The sequence below is a fragment of the Macrotis lagotis genome, chromosome 1 (genome assembly GCF_037893015.1).
Source record: "Macrotis lagotis isolate mMagLag1 chromosome 1, bilby.v1.9.chrom.fasta, whole genome shotgun sequence".
NCBI classification, from domain to species: Eukaryota; Metazoa; Chordata; class Mammalia; order Peramelemorphia; family Peramelidae; genus Macrotis; species Macrotis lagotis.
Window position 1 is genome coordinate 669,905,902 of NC_133658.1, and position 23,926 is coordinate 669,929,827.

Below are 23,926 nucleotides of genomic sequence, written 5' to 3' on the forward strand. Positions count from 1 at the left end.
TTCCCATGCTTCTCTTCATGATTTCTTATGGAACAATAGTATTCCATAATGTTCATGTACTAAGTTTTTCAGACATTTCAAAATTGATATATATTCCCTCAATTTCCAATTCTTTGCCCCTACAGAAAGAACTGTGTGATTGGTTTTTTGCTCTTTGGGCATAGTTCCATATTGCTCTTGGAATGGTTAGATCAGTTCACAGCTCTACCAATAATGCATTTATGTCCCAATCCTCCCACAACCTCTCCAACATTGATAATTTTCTCCTTGTCATCTTAGCCAATCTGGGGAAAGATAAGTTCCTATACCCTATACCCTATACTCAAGTTGAGTATGTATGTATGTATGTATGAGTATTTAGTATGTTTGCTACTTCTTCTCTGAGTCACTTCTGATGAGAATTAAAGATTCACTCATTCCCACTCACCTTTTCCCCTTCCTCTCTATTGCAAAAGATTTTTTTCTCCCTCTCTGAGTTGATTTTTTTCTCCCTCTTTTATATGAAATATCTTAAACCACTCTGCCTCTCCTTTCCCTTTCTACCAGTACATTCCTTTCTTACCCATTGTGGAAGACCACACTCTTTATAATATATAATATACCTTCATATTTAACACCCTCCTGTGCCTTGAGGATTCCCTCAATTTCTATTTTACTTTATGCTTACAGGATATCAGGGCAATTTTCCTAGAGAATACTTAAAAAATGAAGCCTAGGTTCTTTCCTTGGTTATGACTTTCAGATAGGCCAATAATTTTAAAATTATATCTCCTGGACCTGTTTTCCAGGTCAATTGTTTTTCCATTGAGATATTTCATATTTTATTCTAATTTTTCATTGTTTTGGTTTTGTTTTATTATTTCTTGATTTCTCATGAAGTCATCAGCATCCCTTAGCTCCATACTACATTTGAAGGAATTATTTTCTTTAGAGATTTTTTTTCTCCTTTCCCATCTAGCCAATTCTGCTTTTTTTAAGGCATTCTTTTTTCATTTGATCTAAACTAGTTTTTAAGATGTTATTTTCTTCACAATTTTTTGTAATTCCTTCACTAAGCTCCTGACCTGGTTTTCATGATTTTCCTACATTGCTCTCATTTCTCTTCCCAATTTTTCCTTTACTTCCCTTTCTTTTTTTCCTAAATCTTTTTTTAAGTTCTTCCCTAGCCTGATATCGATTCATATTTTTCTTGGAGGATTTGGATATATAAGCTATGACTTTGTTATCTTCTGAGTGTACATTTTGATCCTCCATGGGACTAAAGTAATTGTCCACAATTGGATTTTTTCTTCTTCTGTTGTTTATTCATTTCCCTAGTCTATGACTTGATTTTTATTCTTTGTTACAGTGGGCATCTGCTTTGTTGAGGGTGGAGAATTCATTTTCTCAAACTTTTGAGAGTTTTTGCGGTTGTTTTCAGGGAACTCAATTCATTCAATATATCCTATGAGAGGATCTGACCACTCTCCTGGCCTGAGCTCTGGTCTATGAATGACCACAAGCACTCCCCTCTGCCCTGGAACTGTGAGGAGGGTCCCTGATACACTATCACAGTTTGGGGTCCCTGACTGTGACTTAGATCTGAGAATGGGCAAAGCAACAGCGTCCTACCCAGAAATAGCAGAGAGATCTCTGCATTCTCTCCTGACCCCCTTACCCCCTGTGTTCTGAGCATTCTGGAAGTAACTACTGATTGTCTCCCTACCAGGTGGCTCTTGGGCCTGCTCCAGATTCTAGGGCCAGGTCTGCACTAAGGCTGCACTGGGCTGAGCACCACTGACTTTCCACTGTCTTTGGCAATCCTTAAGCTGAGCGATCTGGAAACAACATTACTGCCATGGACCCAGGCACTTTGTGGTCTTTACTTGGATATTCCTAGAACTGTTTGTTCTATTCTGGCTGCTGTGCTGTCAGTCTTTCTAACTCTGATGTAACAGACTTTTTCCGTGGATCATCTAAGTTGTCTTGGGTTGAAAAATTTTTGCTCAGACTTTCTATGAGTTCTGCCTCTCTAGAATTTGAATAGGTGTTATTTAGAGATATTTGGAGTGGTCTGGGAGGGAGCTGTTGGAATTTTTTTGCCATAACCCCCTATCTTGGCTCTGCCTCCTCCCCCGGTTATTTCAAAGAACAATAGAATTTTTAAAATTAGAAGGCAATTCTCTGCAACTACAGGTCTAACCCTAATCATAAGAAATGTGCAATATAATGCATGCTCATCAACCGTCTTTTTTATTTTATTTATTTATTAATTTTTGGAAAACCTCTGATAGTGGGTAATCCCTCCACTTCCTATGTTCAATTCTTTCCTTTGCTTGGTTTAACTGAATTCCTCATCATAAAGGATGAGGGGTGGAATTATGGTTGAGATTCTTTACTTTGAGGTGGTCCATATGTTTTAGGCATTCTAAAAATAAAAAAAAAAAATTCTTTTAAAAACTCAGAAAACTGAGTATCTTACTTTAAATTTTACAGTGGCGCTTTCCGGTTGCTGGCAGCCATCGGGTGGGGTAAGCGCGAGCCAGGATGGGGGCCTACAAGTACATCCAGGAGCTCTGGAAGAAGAAGCAGCGGGAAGTGATGCGCTTCTTGCTGCAAGTGCGCTGCTGGCAGTACTGCCAGCTCTCGGCCCTGCACCGTGCCCCCTGGCCCACCCGACCCGAAAAGGCGTGCAGGCTGGGCTACAAGGCCAAGCAAGGTTACATCATCTACCACATCTGCGTCCGGCGTGGGGGCAGAAGCGCCCGGTGCCCGAGGGGGCGACCTACGGCAAGCCCGTGCATCACGGAGTCAACCAGCTGAAGTTCGCCCGCAGCCTGCAGTCGGTGGCAGAAGAGCGAGCTGGCCGCCACTGTGGGGCCCTAAGAGTATTGAACTCCTACTGGGTGGGTGAAGATTCAACCTACAAATTCTTTGAGGTTATTCTTATTGATCCATTCCATAAAGCTATCAGACGAAACCCCGACACTCAATGGATCACCAAGCCAGTGCACAAACACAGGGAGATGCACGGGCTGACTTCAGCTGGTCGCAAGAGCTGGTCTTGGGAAGGGTCACAAATTCCACCAGACCATTGGAGGATCTCGTCGTGCTGCTTGGAGAGGACACAATACTCTCCAGCTGCATCGATACCACTAATTGGTACACACTGATTTGTAAACTTAATGTTTAATAAATGCAATTTATTACCATTAAAAAAAATTTTACAGTGGCCACCAGACTATATCAGAATCAGCAAAAAAAACCAATTATTATTTGGGGACAATCAAAAGAGAGACATAATTTAAAAACAGACAGAATATTAAAAGCTAATTCTCTTCAGCATTTTCTTTCAAAAAGTTGGAAACTTAATCTCTTTCAGGTTAATAGAATGTACTATGAATTATTTTCAATTTGTAAGTCATATCTTTGCTGGTTTAATTGAAAAAGAGTATCATGAAATTATTTAGTACAACTAAAATGGCAAAAAATATTAAAACAAGTAATACACTTAAAAAATCTTCTAGATATTTTCCTTAGAAAATTAGAAACATTATTGATAATTCAGTCTTTGCTGATTTAAATGAAAAGTAGGATCATAAAATCAATTAGCCAATGAATCCAATGTCAAAGGGGCATCGCTAGCTATCCCTACTCAACCTACATAACACTACCCACTGAGAAGGACAGTATCTTCTCTGCTTATTCTCCATTTTGGACCAAAAAACCCCAACAAATATTGCCTTGAATACCACTGAAAAAAAATTTTCTTCTAGAGAACCAGTGGTGTAACATATATGTTTACTAACTGTAAAGATCTATTTGTATTTCATGTAGAAAAATATGCTAATGAAATTTGACTTGGTGACATCTTTCCAAAAAAGACAAAACTTTTCTTTCATATGTCTGCGCCTGCTTTTTCAGATTCATGTGGTTGAATAGAAATGAATGCTCCTTGTTTACATATTGAGGCACTCAAGTAACAAAGAAAAAGGTCAATTTATTTCATAATAAATTCACTGTATACATATCTGAAATCCTGTTCCCTTATGTAACTGGGTGGAATAGAAAGAACAATAGATTGCAATCTTTTATTCTGACTGCTGTCTCAGTCACTGTGCCAATGTTTTGCTTTTCCCATGATAACTTTATATGGCCCAAACCAAACAATTATGAATGAGGACCAAATGTACTTTGCTAAGAATTAGTTTAAATACCTGTTTTCTTTTACTAAGGAATAAATAATTTATCTTTTCCCCCAGAGAGAGACTAAGATAACAAATTTGTATACTGTTTCACATAGCACAGACAAATGAATACTTCATCTTCAGCTACAGTCACAATGTGAGTGGAATTTATAAGATAGTAGGACCATCAGTCATTAATAGAAGGAAAAATTCTTGAAAACATTGAAGCAGAGAATATGAAACACAATACTATTGAGATAGTGTATTTCCCCTGATCTGAAATAGTGGTTTTCCCTCAGTCAAGTTTATTAGAATACAAACTGGCAAATTGGTAAAGTTTGGTTAAAGGAACCCTTTCATAATGTATCTAATTTTTCTCTTCCTTTTGACTTGATATCTATATTCTGCTTCCTAACTTCTCAGAACTCTTGAAGAATGAAGAAACTCACTGGATATATCTAAATAGGGAAGAATTCCATGTACCATCCACATCCCACACATTTCTCCACTTTCCTCTTCCTTTAAAACTACATCCTTATTCAAATTGTATTAACTATATTTTGTCTCCACAGTATTATTGTACTCTTTCCTCTGTGGTTTCAGTTAATCAATCAAGAATTTTTAAAAATGATTGTCATTAGTGGATTCACAATTGATAATGAGTCTTCATATAACTGTTAATATGCATATCTTCATATAATTATTAATAGAATTGTCATTTGTTAATAATAGTTTAGGACATAAAATATTCCATGTGAATGTATGAACACATATACATGTGAATTTCATGATGATACTAATATATATATAAAATATATACACATAAAATATTTATATATGTATATACATATAAACTTATACCTTGATCCACTATATAAATGCCTGGATTACAATAATAATAATAATAATAATAATAATAATAATAATAATAATAGATTGCAATTTTTGGATAGGCAGATTATAAACCACTTAAAAACTATTATATATCAGGTGTTATGATAATAAAAATAAAAATAATAATCTAATATTTATAGAGTGTTTAAAGATTCAAAAAGATCTATACCCTTTCAATATAATATAATCTCATTTTATCCTCATGACAACCATGGAGATAGGTGCTAATTTTATTCCTATTTTATAGAAGAGGAAACTGAGACAGAAATAGGTTACATGACTTTTCCAGGGTTACACAGTTGAGAAGTGTTGACTGAATATTTGTCTTCCTAACTCCTGTTCCAGCATTTGATCCACTGTGCCACCTAGATGCTAAATACTAACCATTTGAGATAAAATAGAAGTTATCAAGTCCGTTCCAACCGTCAAAAAACTTATAAAGGGAAAAAGCAATAGATTGAGGGGAACTGTAAGGGGGGAAGGTAAGAGTACCTGTAGTGGGCAGCTAGGAAGGAGACTTAGAAATCTGGAAAGTGAACTGAGAAGAGAATTAAATGAACTTCACGGGGGGCCTCCAAGAAATAGTGATCCAGTCTAAGAAGACACCAGCCAGAAGGATAGGGGTCAGATCAGAGTTTTCTCTAAGATGGGAAGGTTTCTCTCAGGAAGCCAGAGAAGTCTTGAGAATGAATTTAAAAGGAATGTTGTTAATCTGGCTGACAGCTACTAGTTCTCTGTTATCTACTTGCATCCTCAATTTTGTGGGTGATTCTTTGTACTGAATTCTATTTCTGATATTGTCAATTGTCATTCTACATTTCTCCAATTCCTTTCTTAGATCATTTAAATCTGATAAAGTCCTGATCCTTTTATGCAAGATTTTCTCCACAGATCAAAATGACCACCATATATTTCTAATTTATTAACTCATGAGCTTGGATTTGATTCAGAGTCAAATATAAAATCTTATATAGTCTGTTCTCTTCTACTTTTCCAATATTCTTACACCTTAATACCTTCTGCATACTCTGATCTAGTGATATTGACCTCCTTGGTATTCTTGACAATTCCATTTCTTTTCTTTTCTTTCATTTTTTGGGGGTTCTTGTGGGGGCAAAGGGGTTCAAAGTCACATAACTAGGAAGTATGGAATGTGTGAGACCAGATTTGAACTCAGGTCATCCTGACTTCAGGGCCATTGCTCTATCTACTGTGCCACATAACTGCCCCTGACAATTCAATTTCTAATTATTTTTTCTTTGACTGTCTCTAGTCAAAGAAAAGATTGGATTGCTTTCTCTTCTCATTTTCATTTCCTGGCTTCTTTGGTTTCCTTCAAGTCTCAGCTAATATCTTACCTTCAACATAAAGTATTCATAAACCTCAATTCCTTTTTTCTGAGTCTAAGTCCAATTTTTTCCACAAATATTACATGCTTTAACATAATTATTTGCTGTTTCTCCTTGAGAGCTAGGATTGTCTTTTGCCTTTCTTTGTATTCTCAGTGCTTAGTCGAGTATCTGGCATATAGTAGGCAACTGATAAATGCATGTTGAGTGGCAACCCCAAATCATTTTCTTTGTACATACAATGACAAACCCTTGAAATCTCATTTCTTTGCCAGTTCATCAACCCTCTGCCCTAGCTATATTGTTCTTGTTTCTCCATCTTGATCCTTTGGTCAGCCAGTTTAACTCTGCATCCATATCTTCTTTGAGACCTTTACCTCCTTATCACAGATTTTGCTCAGCCATGTGTCAGCCTTTGATCACTGCCATCATCTACTTCCTTTGCTCCTACAGACTTACTACTGAATGAAAGTGGTGAAAATGTCACCATTTCCTTCATCTCTGTTTCATATAAAGAGCTGGCCCTTCTCCTTAGCAAGAAAAACTTCTCTCCATGCATGGGGGATCCAATCCCATACAATTTTAACTAGCATATTATATACACCTCTCTATTCTCTTTCCAATTTTCAATTTGTCCTAGTTGTTTGCCTGTTGCTCTACCACTCTCAAAATTCTCTCATTTAAGTCATATTTACCCTCTATCATCCCATACTCTCCATCCTTTTGTGGCTTCATTCCTTAAGAAGGTTCTCAATAATTGGTGCCTCCATTTTCTTCCTTCTGACCTCATCATTCAGAAGAATGGCCTTTATTCATTCTTCATCCTTTTTAGTCTCTCTACAACTTTTGACACTGGCAATCACTTCTTCTTGATATTCTTTTTCTCTAGTTTTTGTTGTTGGTGGTGTTTTTTTTTTAATCTTCTTTCTTCTTCTATCTTTCTAGTCATTCCTTCTCAGTCTCTTTTGCTGGATGTCAATTCAAATCATGTCCACTAACTGTGAATGTCTATAATCCTCTGTATTGCATTGCATTTTTTTCCTCTCCCTCTGTACTATTTTAACATTCATGAACTCAATTATCCTCTCTGAGTTATTGATTCTCACAGTTACTAATCCAATACTAAACTTTCTGATTAACTCCAGTCTTTCATCTCAACCTCCTATTGGAAATTGCAAACTGTATATCTTTTAAGTATCCTAAATTCAACATTTCCAAATCAAAATTCATTATCTTTCTACTGAAACAATCCTCACCCCTTCTAAATTTTCCAAGTAACATCTTTGCAGTCAGGCCTAGGCTCATATGTCATCCACTGAATACAATCTGTTGCTGAGGCCTGAAAATTTCACATTCATAACATTTCTTGCATATACTATCCTATTTTGTGATACTGCTATCACCCTAGTACAGGTCCTTATCACCTCATTCCTGGATTATTGTAATTGTCTTTAGATTCTGGTTGGTCTCCCTGCTTCAAGTCTCTTCTCATATCAGCTGAACTTCAAAGTGATCTTCTTAAAACAAACCTGACCATGTCACTTCTCTTCAACATGGCACTCTCCCCAATCCCTTCTTTACTAGTGGCTCCCTAGCATTGCCAGGATCAAATATAAAATCCTCTACTCGGTATTTAACTCTTTATACAAACTGCCTGTCCCACCACCTTCCCAGGTTTCAGATACCTATATTCCCTCTCTTATCCTCAAATAAGGTACTGTCTTTCTTGTCTTTGAACATTTTCACTGATTACCTCTCACGTTAGCATGTTCTCACTCTTCAGCTTCCTCTGCTGGTTTCCATGGCTTTCTTAAAATCTTAGCCAAAAAACACATTTTCTATAGGAACTTCTCCTGGACCTTCTTAACTTCCTGCCTTCCCTTTTTATGTTTGATTCCAACTGATCATGTATATACACTTTGTTTTGCCAGTTATCTCCATTTGACTGTGAACTTCTTGAGGTTAGGAATTGCAGTGGACAGAGCACCAGCCCTAGAGACAGAAGGATCTGAATTCAAAAGGACCTGAATTCAAATCTGACCTCAGACACTTAATAATTACCTAGCTGAGGGACCTTAGGCAAGTAACCCCATTGCCTTGCAAAAATGTAAAAAAATATAATAAATGAAGATACTTATTGGAAAGAAAAAATAATATGGAAAAACTCATGTGTAACAGGGTTGAAAGACACCCCTCCCCCAATCTGTGCTATAGTAGACAGCCTAAAGGGTATTTCTCTGTGAACACCCAAGCTTACTCCACTGGTAATTATCTTAAGACCCATCTGTTGCTTGCCTTTATTCCTGTTTGAATTTTTAGATGTTATTATTTATACTAATAATATGCTTAGCCTTTAAATAAACTTTAATGTACTAGATTTAATTATATCAATCATGTATTTAAATAAAAGGAATGCCTATATTCTAAATATAGGAACAAAAGAAGAAAATATCTACTAATGAAGCAATGCACATTTTATATATTATATATATGTATATATATATATGCATATATATATTATATAATATATTTTACTGCTGGAGAGTCAGTCTATATTAGGGAAAGTGGCATCGGTCTTTGAAAGGTCAAAAAGTGAACTCTTGGTAAAAAGACTATAAATGGAAGTAAATGCAAAGCTGTTTCTTGGAGCAAGGTAGAGGGGGGCTGGGTCCAAGCAGACTTCAGCAATGGGTAGTCAGGCAAGTAAGTCTTTCATAGGGTATTGGATATAGGAGGCAGAGCGATATGGTTTCTTTAGCGACTTGGAGCCATTGGAGGTCTCTTTGAAGGATGTTTTGTTTGGGGGTTCACCAAGGTGAGTTGTTTGGAGTTTCTATTGAGGTTGTGTTCTTGTCTTTAGGAATGGATAATAATCAGTGGGGTTTTCTAGCCAACAATGAAACTCAGGCCTGAATCCAGTCTTTTAGTTTTAATTTTACTAAGGGGAATTGGGATCAGAGGTCAGTTCTTCTGGAGCTATTTCTAGCTGAGTGGGGGCAATGATGTCATCAGCAAAGGGTAAAGGATGGAATTGTAGGTATCTGTGTGCCTGAGAAGCATCATGGATTTGGCCATCTGTTTTGTGGATGAAGGATGAAAGCATCTGAAACAAAGGAGGACCTAGGAAGGGTGCCAACAAGAGTATAATTAGTGGGGTTAACAGGGAAGCAGCCAAGGGAACATGTAGGAAGACTAAAGCCAAGTGAATCAAGTGTCAGCTGATTTTCCCCCCCTAATACATGAGGCTCAAATCCAGAACCAGTCCAGACTGATTAACATAGAAGCAGCATTCTTCATCCAGAAACAGAGGTCTCCCTTCTCAGCTGTTAGTAGGTCCAGATCCCATCTGTTGTAAGGTTACAGAAGCTAGGGAATCCAGTTGATCTTGAATTTGTAGCAGACTTTTGGCTCTATCATCAAGACTTTCCTGAAGGTCTTGTGATAGCAGCTGAAAGTAACACAGAAAAGCTGTGATGACCCCATGCCCATGCCAGAAAGGATGTCTATAGCCTCTCAAAAAGGGTATGAGAGCAGGAGCTCTTCGGTACCTTGCATGAGTCTTGGGGGTGATAGGAAGGGACTGGTTGTTAGGGGTGAGCTCAACCTGGGGCAGAAGGTAGACAGCAGGGAACAAATACCTGTCTAGCTGGTGGGAAGACACTGGTATGCTGCATCCTCACAGAGGAAGAAGATCCCATCTCCTCTCAAGCATACACCAAGGTGAAGAGTAAAGAGATGAGCAAACTCATTCCTCTCCCTATGTCAAAGTGAAAGAGAACCTGCAAGGGCTAGACCTGTCACAGGTTGTAAAGGGGGTCTTTCTATCTCAGGCTCAGTCAAAAGTCCCAGTGATCATTAGTATGCTGTGGTTGTTGGGTAACCTAAAGCAACCAGATCCAGTTCCTCTGGTAGACAAGAGCCATGAGCAGAGGCCAGGCTGGAAGCCACGGGTTGGTTGACCACTGCAGTATTGAGTAGCTAAAGCTGAGTTAGAAGCTTCCAGAATTGGGAAAGCTCAGAATCGAAGGCAATGGATAAACAGACCATTTTGCAGAGGGGGAGATAGAATAATCAACCCAGGTATTTTGATGTTTAGAGGAAGAGGAGAGTAGCTGTATATAATTACAAGATGTTGTCAGCAAGGAGTATACACATAGATAGGGGTGCTGCCTTAGTTCAAAAAATAGCTGAACATATGGTATCTCACTCCATTTGCTTGCCTCTGACACAGGTTTTTTAGATCAATGAGGGTAGCATAATTAAAAGTTCCCTCAGGTAGCCATGTAAGAAGGTTCCCCATGAAGAGAAGTACTAGGAGAGGTGAAGATCCACAGAATAGCCTAGTGGTTATAATTAAGACCCTACACAAGAGGTATCCCCACCTGCTAAGACATTTAGTTTCAGTTTAAATCCCCTTTTCTGCTTCCAGGCAGTTTCCCACCTAGTTAGGATTTTAGAAAGGAGGACCCAAGTGTCCTTGAATACTGAGGGTTGGGTGGGTCCTGGAGAGGTTGCAAGTGTTCCCTTATGCATGATCAGGGAATTAGCCAGAGCTCACAACTTACCTGATAAAGAGACTTCTGGATGCCCTGCTATTCCTCTCTTGGGTTTCAGTACCAAATGAAAGATCAAAAGATGAACCCTTGGTAAAAAGGAAGATGGTACTATAAATGAAAGTAAATACTAATCAGTTTATTGAAGGAAGGTACAGCGGACTGGTTCCAAGCAGATTCCAGCAGTGAGTAGTGGGGAGAGCAAGTTTTTAATAGGGTATTAGACATAGGAGGCAAGGAGGCATGGGTTCTATAGGGATTGGGTACTCTTGGGGGTCTCTTTGAAGGATATGTTTTATTTGGGAGTTCACCAAAGTGAGATTGTGCATTGGTTGGAATTTCTATAGATATCAGGATTCATGTCCATAGGAAAGGATAGTCAATGGTGTTTTACTAGGCTACAATGAAACTCAGGCTTAGATCTAACATTCTTAGATTCAAAAGGATGGCTTTCAAAGCCTGAAAGTACTAGTTATATGATTCTGGGTAAGGTATATAAGCATCTTGTGCTTCAATTTCCTCATTAATAAAATAAGGGGAAGGGTTAAATTCAAAAATCTTTAAGGTCTTTTCTAGCTCTAAATTTTTGTTCCCATAACCATTTATGTATAAACATCAAAGTCATTCTTTGCCGAGTTCTAAGTATACAAGTCCTTTCCTTTTCTGATCACTATATATCATCTTACCTATGCAAAGGTACCTTATAAATTTACAGTCAAAGTTTGCTGAGAAAAGCCTTCTAAACTAAAAGAAAAAAGAAAAATTATGGCATTTCAAAGTACACACTTGCAAGATGTATTAGACTTAATTTATAAAGCCTAGGAAATGGTTTTCAGATGTGACAATTATTAATAAAATATAAGTAAATATTTATTCTAAAAAAAGCAACTCTTACAGAAGACTAATGGAACATATCCTGTGCCAAAGATGATATTTTGTGGTATTTTTTAAATGCAAACTTTTAGAACATTAATGGGAATAAGCATAAGGAACTGCCAGAAGTATCACAAATATAACCCAATAAAGATGTATTAAGCATTTGCCTTGTACTGATGGTAATTGCTGGGGATAAAAAAGGTGAAATTTGAATGTTTCCTGCCCTCATAAAGCATTTACATTCTTTTGGAAAAAAGATAATCCACATGTGGCATGGGAACTTTAAAAACATATCTGGAAGCTGAGATTGCAGACCAACATACTTTCCTATAGTTTGCCTTTTACACTGAACATATTGACATCTAAGTCCTCCCTAGTCTGTCATGTGGGAGATGGGAATTGATTCTGCCCTCACTCCTACTTAATGCTAATATTTAAAACAGCACCCCTTCGAAAGAAACCTCTCACAATTCCTCATTATGGGTGAGAGCCAGAAAAATCAAGGATTAATTCATAACTTCAAAAGGCTGATGATGAAGCACATGTCCTACATCTTGGCATAAAGGTAGAGGTAGTAAACTAGACATGAATCTTCAGACATGACCAGATTTGTTTTTTCCTAGATTCCATATATTTTCTATGAACTTTTCCTTGGGATCATGGTGGAGGCAGGGAGGTGGGTTTATTGGTAGTAGATGGGTTCTTTTGAAAGCAGTGAATTTTCCATCACTGAAAACTTTAGAACTTCAATAAAATTCTGTGTTTCCCTCAGGGGCTTTTTTTTACTAAGTGTTTACTACTATGAATAATTTTAAATCATTTCCAAACAATCATTATAGATAGATAGATAGATATAGCTAGATATTTGGGTTATGTATATAACATACATATATATTTGTATATGTGTGTGTGTGCTTATATATATATATATACATAAATTATTATGCAATTCATTTTCCCTTATTTGTTTTATGCTCAGAGGAATTTGAGTCAGGAAAAATGTTACTGCCCAAGCTACCCAGAATCTCTCTAGTACATCTAGACTGACTTAATTTAACTTAATTCAATTCAATTAAACAAATATGTACTAAGTATATATTCCATATAAAGCACTACATTATGCACCAACTATTCTGTGACTGTCCCCCGCTTTCTTTACTTAAAAAATTATTCCCTGAACCGGATCTCCAATGATTATCTTTCCCTCCCTGCCACCCAGGAATGAATCCTCTCAGCTCAGGGCCTGGGCTCTCCAAACTGATGAATCAGTGATTGCAAATTCAGCTAAGATATTTGTCCATCTATCTAGTTTATTCTAGACTTCATTCCATCTACCCTAGACATCTTCTCATTGAACAAGAGCCCTGCCAACCTCTCCATTCTATTTTCCATATGAGACTCTGGGAACACAATCAAATCAATATGACCATTCCTTCCAGAAAGGGCAAAGCAATTGAATATTTTTCACTTCATTTAACATTCTTGTGATTTCTCAGACCACAATCCTCTTTTCACTGATTCCATATATTGCTTCCCTCTCCCCCTAATCCCATCAGAAATTACTTTCCTAGATTGCAAGGGGTAATTACTAGCATCCCACATGACTCTGGTTCATAGTGGTGCAATCTAGGTTTTCCATTCATCATAGAACATGGCACAGCTCTGTTGAATGAATCTATCATGGACTAAGGTAAGAAAAATATAAAACTGAGTGAAATATGAATAAAATAGAGACAGACTAAATGCTTCAAGGAAATGTGATAGAAATACTTTCAAATGGAGAAAAAGTTTCCTGAAGGAAGTGAAATCTGAGTGACTTGTCTAGTGCTACAAAATTAGTAAGTGCAGGAAACACTTCTTCTTAACAATTGAAAATATATTGAAGACATTGATATGTGCTTGTTAAATTATGCTATTTCATTCTATCAAATTTTATCAGATGTACAGTGGTTATATGTTCTATCTATCACCTTAGATTTATAATCCAAAGAAAGTAAATTATACCATGTTTTTACCACATGCTTATGTCAATTACCGGGAATATGTTATTTGGACAGGGTCTTAAGCATATTAGGACATTTGAAAATGACAGCTCACTGATAATACCCATTGAGGTCTACTATATTTTTGCATGGCTCATAAGATGTACAAAACTCTAATTTTATTTATAACAATAAAAACACTGAATATTCCTAACAGTAATTACCAGACTTCATCTTGTCTTATGATACTTATTTCATAAGCAAATCAACTTGCCTAAGATTTGCCAAACTTCAAACCTGAATTTGTTTTAAAGATTCTCCCATCCTCACCTTAATCTTACTCGACTCCCCTTTCCAAAGATAATCTTGCTTTTAAGTATCATCAGTTTCCATGTCCCAATCTTGTTATACTTTATACTTAACATTCTCTGAAATTTTTCTTTAGTGCTTCAAAGTTTTGAATTCTGATCAAGTAATGCTTAAGAGAATTTGAAGAAAGGAAAGTCATTAAGTAGTAAAACTAGAGTTTACTACCTATCATCATAAGAAAATTTGAATCACTTACTATTTTGGGGGCTACCTTTTGATATATTTCTAAGTCAGCATGTAATAAATCTCTGGCTATATTATACATACATATGTATACACACACATATATTATATATATATATATGTGTATGTATATACACACAAAACCACTGTAACAGTTAACTACATTTGAAAGAATAAAATAATGCATTGTTTTTAATAGCCACACACCAATGTCTTTAATATATATATGTGTATACACACACACACACACACACACACACACACACACACACACACACATATATATATATCAGTACAAAAAGGACTAAACAGAAAAATGACCAACATTTCTTAACACAGTTCCTTTAATTCTCTACAGAATGAGTTAATGAGTTGATGGATGATGGCAGTTACTTAATAAATCATTACTTTGTGGGGGGGCTTGCAAGGCAGTGGGGTTAAGTGACTTGCCCAAGATCACACAGCTAGGCAATTATTAATTGTCTGAGGTCAGTTTTGAACACACGTGCCTCCTGACTACAGGGACAGTGCTTTATCCACTGCACCATCTAGCTACCCCAATCATTGTTTTTTTGATATAATTCCTCACAAGGTGCATTTATCTTTTTCTCAAATAATGTATTCAACTTCGAATAAATGTAATAGAAATATTAGCAATGATATTAAATAAGAATTTGAAAAACAAGGCAGCTTCTCATTCTGATTGATTTTATAAAAATATTTCTAATTGCCAAGAATTTTTGAACTTTCAGAAATTCTAGTATTAATTTTCTCAAATAAAAGGACAATCTGCAATACCTAAAATACATTTAAGAAGCACAGACATATCTTTCTTTCCACAAGAGAGTCTTTTATCAAATTTGATTCTTATTAATTTCATGATCCTTCTCACTGGCTCAAAATTAACTGTAAAAGTTAGTCTCATGACTATGAAAATGGCATGTCAACACTTACAATTCCAGTTCAAATCAACAAAATTATTAGGTACCAACTACATGCAAGTCAATAAGTCAATCTTCTAGATACTAGGGATATTAAAAAGAAAGGAGGGAGAGAGAGAGAGAGAGAGAGAGAGAGAGAGAGAGAGAGAGAGAGAGAGAGAGAGAGACAGAGAGAGAGAGAGAGAGGAGTTAGATAAATTAATAGAGAGAAAAGAAAAAGAATAGAAATGAAAAACTAATCTCGGGGCAGCTAGGTGGTGCAGTGGATAAAGCACCAGCCCTGGAGTCAGGAGCACCTGGGTTCAAATCTGGTCTCAGACACTTCATAATGCCCTAGCTGTGTGGCCTTGGGCAAGCCACTTAACCCAATTTGCCTTGCAAAAACCTAAAAAACCCCAAAACAAATAAACAAAAAAACACAACTAATCTCAGCCCTCAAGTACAATATATAATTTAAAATACCTTTCCCAAATATAATGGTAGCATGGTATGGTGGACAAGATTCTGGATTTGGAGTCAAAGGACTTATATTCAAATCCTAAATCTTCCACTTACATCTTTGAACTTAGATATATCTTGTAAGCTATAGATCTCAGTTTCTTCATTTTAAAAATTAAGTGGTTGAATTTGTACATTTCTGAGAATCTTCCAAGCCTTTATATATAATCTTATAAATATTATTTGATGTTAATTCAGTTAATAGAGATGACATCCTGCTTAAACATACAATTTTATCACATTAAAAAGTAAAACAACATTGAAAGACTTAAGAACTCAGAGTGAAATTACTAATTAAGTCTCATGATTGCTAATAATAAAGCATACCCTCTGCCTCATGGTAGAGAAGTGATGGATATTAGATAGGTGCAATTTCAGACATAACTATTAAAGACTCTTTTGGTTTTGCTTAGTTATATTTGCTATGAGGAAGTTCTTTTATTTGGGGGAACAGTCTTAGGATAGTGAGACTGATTAAAAAGAGAAAGAAAGCACAAGATATATTTTAAAATATGGAGAAGAGAGTAAAAGTAAGTTCAGAAAGTGACAGTGACAAATGAAGTAATATTGGTTCGACCTTATAAACTGAGCAGATTTTTAAAACGTATTAAATATATTCATGGTAAATATGTTTCACATATTTTCAGCCTTTATTGCACCTAGATTTGTTTATGTTTATTGATGATTATCTACTTCCTAATAATGTCTCAAATATATTAGTACTAACTTGTAGTTAGAAGTTGAGAAAATAGACACCGACAATTTAAATGTTGGGGAAATTATAAGATTTACAAAGGAAAATTGCGCAATGAGTCAGTGCCACGTCCAGGGAAAAAGGTATACTATATAGCTGACAAGAAGGCCAACTCTGAGCAGAATTTCCTTACAACAATTATACTTGTTCAAAAAAGAAGCTTTTTTATTTAAATTTAATTTCTCAAGTAGCTCCCTACTAGAATGAGATTGCTGAGTGGTCCTTGACCTGCATAGCTGTTATGTAGGGTATAAGAATAAGACTGGGGCCTTTGGTATAGGGGCTGATGAACCCTTTTTAAGGCTGCTTTCCATCTTTGGTGTTCACCTGATCCACCAAGTTCTTATCTGTGATTCCAAGAAGTGTAGCATACACAGTGACATGCACGGTAAATCATCTTGGCAGACAAGCCAAACCAGGTTGAAGGTGATTAAGGTGTTTCAAACCTGTCAGTGAGTTTTGGAGGTATCTACCCAAAGCATGTGAAAAACCCCCTAAGGGATGGGAGGATGAGAACAATTTGTTCCAGTGGTCATGAAAGACACTTGAAGAAGGAGACTTATGCATTTCATGACCTTCTCATCACAACACTGCCTTCTGTTTATTTAAATGCAATATATCAATAAACCTTCATGGATGCACCTTCTCAGCAATATTGGTGACTTTTAAGCAATGTGATTATAAGGAGAAGAGACAGACAGGTCTTGAGAATGATGGAGGCTATGTATGGTACAGACTGATCAGAGACTGGCGGTCTCCAAGTAAAGTAATTTAATTTGGCCAAAGTGTTGACCTCAAGGTAAAATGACTACTAGAAAAAATTAATGTCAAGAAATTAGAATACTTCTCTGAAAGGGGGTAAGGTAAGAAATGATTATAATTATTATTTGATGCACTTTGAGACAATGCTGCTTATCAAGCAAACAAGTAAATAATCTGTGATGATACCTTCAGTTTTTTTTAATGTTTTTGTAAGGCAATAGGGTTAAGTGACTTGCCCAAGGCTACACAGCTAGGTAATTAGTAAGTGCCTGAGGCCAGTTTTGAACTCAGGTACTCCTGACTCCAGGACTGCTGCTTTATGCACTATTCCACCTAGTAGCTTCTGTGATGATATCTTGTTAACAATAGAAGCTTATCAAGCAATCAAATAATCAAACTGTAATTAATGATACCTGATTAATAATACTAGAGTGATAAATAACACCAAGGAAAGAGGCACAAAGATTTATAATTTTAGAGGGAAAGAAGGGAGAAAGTGAATGCTGAGTAAATTTTATTCAATAGATTTTTCCCACTTGGGCTAAAAATCTACATTCCCACTTGGGGTTAAACATGTAACTTAATCTATTAAGGGAGACTGGGAAAGGGAAAGATAAGGGAAGAAGAGACAGATAAAATGGAAGGGAAGGTAGAAGTAAAAATAAACTGAAAGTTAAATTTTTAAAAGAAAAGTAAAAGGAGAAATGTAGTAAAATTTTGGTGAAGAGGAATAAGAGAAAAGGAAAGAGAAACATATAAATGGAGAAAGATAAGATGAAGGGAAATACAGAATTAGTAATCTTAACTTTAAATGTAAATGGGATGAGCTCTCCCATAAAATGGAAGTGGATAGCAGAATGGATTAAAAACTAGAATCCTAAAATATGCAGAGAGATCTCAGACAATGTAAAAGTAAAAATTAATCACACAACAAGTGATAATGGAGGAAGTGACATCTTCTTAAAAGGAACCATTGGTAATGAAGCTATATCATTACTAAGCATGTATTCACCTAATGGTATAGCATCCAGATTCCTGGAGGAAAAGATGAGTAAATTACAAGGAGATATAGACTGCAAAACTTTAATAGAAGAGCTCAATCTCCCTCCTTCAGAACTAGATGAACCTAACAATAAAGTAAACAGAAAGGAAGTTAAGAAGGTGAATGAAATCTTAGAAAACTTAGATATGATAGACTTCTGGAGAAAACTTAATGGGGATAGAAAAGAATATACCTTTTTCTCAACTTCACCAAAATTGACCTTGTACTAGGAAACAAAAAGTTTATAATCAAATGCAGAAAGACAGAAATAATAAATACACACCAAGAACTAATTAAATGACTTTACCTTAAATAATGTGTGGATCAAACAGCAAATAATAGAAATAATCAACAATTACATCCAAGAAGAAGTTAACAATGAGACATCATCCCAAAATTCATGGGATGCAGCCGAGGCAGTTTTGAAGGGAAACTTTATATCTCTAAATGCCTATGTGAATAAAATAGAGAAAAAGGAGATCAATGAATTGGTTATAAAACTAAAAAAGTTAGAAAAAGAACAAATTAAACAAGGAAATACCAAACTAGAAATTCTGTAAATCAAGGGAGAGATTAATAAAATTGAAAGCTATGATCTCCTAAATAAACCTAAGGGTTGGTTTTATGAAAAAAGCCAGTAAAATAGACAAACCTTTGGTTAATCTGGTTTAAAAAAGAAAGAATATAAAACCAAATTATTAGTATCAAATATGAAAAGGATAAACTAACCACCAATGAGGAGGAAATTAAAGACATTATTCAGAGCTACTTTGCTGAGTATGCCAATCAATTAGATAACTAGAGTGAAATAGATGAATATTTACAGAAATACAAACTGCACAGATTAAAAGAAGAGGAAATAAATTACTTCAATAACCTCATTTCAGAAAAAAGAAATTGAAGAAACCATCAATAAACTCCTTCAGCAAAAGTTTCCAGATTCAGATGGATTTACAAGTGAATTCTACTAAACATTTAAGGAATAATTAATTCCTATTCTACCTAAACTATGTTTAAAAATATAAGACAAAAGAGTACTGTTAAACTCCTTTTATAACACCAACATGGTGCTGATACCCAAGCAGGAAGAACCAAAACAGACAAAGAAAATTATAGACCAATCTCCCTAATGAGTATTGATGTAAAAATTAAATAAAATTTTAGCAATGAGACTACAGAAAGTTATTACCAGGATAATATATCGTGATCAGCTTGAATTTATACCAGGCAGGCAGGGGTGGTTCAACATTAATTAAACTTATTAGGATCAAAGCCAGCAGAAACCATCAACAAATATTTTATTTAATGGGAATAAACTAGGAGCATTTCCAGTAAATTCAGGAATGAAACAACGATCACTATTCAATATAGTATTAGAAATACTAGCAGTAACAATAAGAGAAGGGAAAGAAATTGAAGGAATCAGAATTGGCAATGAGGAAGCAAAACTCTCACTCTTTGCAGATGATATGATGGTATATCTAGAGAACTGGGAAAGTTATCTAAAAAACTCCTTGAAACAATTAACAAATTCAGCAAAGTAGGAGAATATAAAATAAATTCACATAAATCATCACCATTTCTATATGTGAATAACAAAGCCTAGAGCAAGAGATAGAAAGAGAAATCCCATCTCAAATTACTGTAGATAACATTAAATACCTGGGAATCTATCTCCCAAGACAAGCCCAGAAAATGTATAAACACAATTATAAAGTCCTCCTCACCCAATAAATTCAGATCTAAATAATTGGAAAAATGTCAATTGCTCATGGCTATGTTGAGCTAATATAATTAAAACAACAATTCTTCCCAAATTAAATTACTTATAGCAATGCAGCAATAATGAAAAAAATGTAAAGGAAGGTGGCCTAGCTCTACCAGATCTAAAACTATATTAATAAAGCTGTAGTCATCAAAACTGCCTGGTACTGGTTAAGAAATACAGTAATGGATCAGTGCATTAAGATAGGTTCAAAAGAAACTGCAGTAAATGACTATAGCAATCTACTATTTAACAAACCCAAAGACATCAGCTAATGGGATAAGAACTCACTATTTGACAAAAATTGTTGGGAAAACTGGACATTAGTATGGCAAAAACTAAGCAAAGATCCACTTCTCACATCCTATACCAAATAAGGTCAACATGGATATAGGATTTAGACATAAAGAGTTATACTGCAGATAAATTAATAGACCAAAATATTCTATCTATCTTATCTATGGAAAAGGGAAAAATTTATGACCAAACAAGAATTAGACTACATTATAAAATACAAAATGAATGATTTTGACTAAATTAAATTAAAAAGGTTTTGCACTAATTAAATCAAATGCTGCATAAATTAGAGGGAAAATATAAAGTTGGGATACAATCTTCCTACCAGGAGTTCTCACAAAGATTTTATTTCTAAATTATATAGAGAATTTCATCAAAATTATAAGATCACAAGTCATTCCCCAATTGAGAAATGGTCAAAGGATAACAAGCAGTTTTCAAATAAAGAAATTTAAGCTACATATAATCATATGAAAAAATGCCCCAAATCACTATTGATTAGAGAAATTCAAATTAAAACAACAATGAGCTATCATTTCATAACCTATTAGATTAGCCAAGATGAGAAAAAGGGAAGATGATATAAGTTGGAGAGGTTGTGGGAGGGCTAAAACATTGATTCATTGCTGGTGGAGTTGTGAACAGATCAAACCTTTCTGGAGAGCAATATGAAACTATGCCCAAAGAGCAACAAAATTGTTCATACCCTTTGACCCAGCAATTCCAATCCAGAAGAAATAATAAAAAATGAGAGAAGTCCTACCTGGTCCAAAATATTCATAGCTGCTCTTTTTTTAGTGGCAAAGAATTGGAAATTGAGGGGATGCCCATCAATTGGGGAATGGCTAAACAAGTTTTAGTGCATGAATGCGATTGAAAACTATTGTTCTATTAGAAATCATAAATGGTGGGACTCAAGAGAAGCATGGAATGATCTGATGCTGAACAAAGGGAGTAGAACCAAAGGGACAATGCACATATCAACAATAACGTGAGATGAGCAGCTCCTCTCAGCAGTCCAGAGAACTAGGCCAACTGTATTAAAATGGCTAAGGATTATATTATCTCCAACCAGAGGAAGAAAACAAAACAAAATAAAACACAGAAACAAAACCAAAAAAATACCCTTCCAAATCTGAAGAATACTTTAAAAATTATCTCTTTCCCTCAATCCTAATTCCTCATGCCAAAAATTACAAATTTGTAAATATGGTTATCTAAATATGTATGTAAAAATGCTAACCTGACTGTTCCCTGTTGAAGGGAGGAGGGTGGGAAGAGAGGGTGGAGGGAAAATTTGTAATTTGGAAATATGCATGTGCATATTTACGAAAATAAAAAAATAATTTTTTAAAAAAGAATACTTCTTTAACGGGGAAGTTTACTAACATGGAGGGAAAGTGAGACAACACACAGTTTTCAATGGTGGAGCAGAAAAAGTGTTAGCAGCTTTCAGAGATTATAAAAATATACAACACTATATTTGCTCACCTGAGTCAGAAAACTCCCAAATATCAAGACTGGTTTGATGAAAATGATGGGGAAATACAGAAGAGGTTAAGTGGAAGGATGAGAACAACCCAGGGCTCATTTTTATTGATATTTTATTTTTTCAAATACATATTATGAAAAATTTTCAACATTCATCCATATGCATATGTATATTTTAAAGTTGCATAATATTCTTCCACTCTCCCTTCTCACCCCACTCCCCTTAGCAATGAACAGTCAGGTTTATATTGTACATACACATTTATGTTAAACTTCTTTACAGATTAGTCATTTTTGGTATGAGAAATTAGGATTAAGGGAAAGAAAAACATAAGACATGGTTTGAAAAAAGTGAATGTAGTGTTCATCAGATTCTGAAGGGTGTTTTTTCTTTGTTTTATTTTGTTTTTCTCTTCTTGTGGATGTGGATAACATTGTCCATAAGCCAAGGTTGTCCTAGTTCTCTGAGCTGCTGAGAGGAGCTGCATCCATCAGAGTTGATCATTTTATGATGTTGCTATTAATGTGTACATTGCTTTCTTGATTCTGTTCACTTTGTTCAACATCAGATCCTATAATTCATTCCCTGCTTTAGAACCTGGCCATTTATGGTTTCTTATAAAACAATTGCTTTCCATAGTATCCATGGACCATAACTTGTTTAGCCATTCCCCAGTTGATGGACATTCCCTCAATTTCCAATTCTTAGCTACTATAAAAAAGAGCTACTATGAATATTTTGCAACATGTGGGACTTCCCATTTTTTATTATTTCTTCCAGTTATACACCTAGATTTGGAATTGCTGAGTCAAAGGGTATGAACAATAGTATTACTCTTTGGGCACGGTTCCATATTGCTCTCCAGAAAGGTTTGATCTGTTCACAACTCCACCAGCAATGCATCAATGTCCCAAGCCTCCTATAACCTCTCCAACATGGATCATTTTCCCTTTTTCTCATGGACAATCTCTAATCAATAATAATTTGGTGCATTTTTGTGTGTGATTATATGTAGCTTGAATTTCTTCATTTGAAAATTATTTATTCATATCCTTTGACCATTTATCAATTGGGAATCAAATAGGGGATATTGTAATCATATAAATTTAATGCAGTTCTCTAGATATTTTAGAAATGAGATCTTTATCAGTACTCCTAGTTGTAAAGATTATTTCCAAGCTTTCTGTTTTCCGTCTAATTTTGGCAGCATTGGTTTTATTCATGCGAAACCTTTTTAATTTAATATAGTCAGAATCATTCATTTTGCAGTTTGTAATGTATTCTTATTTCTTGTTTGCTTCGAAATTTGTCCTTATCCCATAGATCTGATAGAGTATTTCTTGATCTATTAATTTATCTATGGTGTCACCCTTCATGTCTAAATTGTGTACCCATTTTGACCTTATTTTGGTAAAGGATATGAGATGTGGATCTATGCCTAGTTTTTGTCATACTAGTTTTCAGTTTTCCAATTTTTGTCAAATAGTGAGTTCTTATCCCAAAAGCAAATATCTTTGGGTTTGTCTAGTAGTAGATTACTATAGTCATTACTGTGATTTCTTTTGAACCTATCCTAATCCACTGATCCAATACTCTATTTCTTAATCAGTACCAGGCAGTTTTGATGACTGCTACTGTAAAATACAATTTTAGATCTGGTAGAGCCGGGCCACCTTCTTTTACATCTTTCTTTCATCAGTTCCCTTACTGTTACCGACCTTTTGTTGCTCCAGATGAATTTTGTTGCTATTTTTTCCAGCTTGGTCACCAGAGTGAATAATTTATTTATTTCTCAGAAGGCAGAATTTAATTCTATCAAAATCAAAGTACAAATGAAGTTTCGGAAGATAAAGGATTCTTGGCTCAGTAAGAAGGCAGATAAAATTCAGTTTTATATTGATAGCAATAATCCAAAATGTTTTTATGTCACCTTGAAGGTTATTTATGGGTCAAATACATATGGTGCATCTCAACAACTCAGTGCTGATGGAGCCACATTGGTT

The 23,926-nt window shown here is 35.4% G+C and overlaps 1 pseudogene; it reads left to right on the forward strand.

Moving 5' to 3' along the window:
• The first annotated feature begins 2,526 nt into the window (after positions 1-2,526).
• Positions 2,527-3,138, forward strand: LOC141522709 (large ribosomal subunit protein eL15-like; annotated as a pseudogene).
• The last annotated feature ends 20,788 nt before the right edge of the window (positions 3,139-23,926 follow it).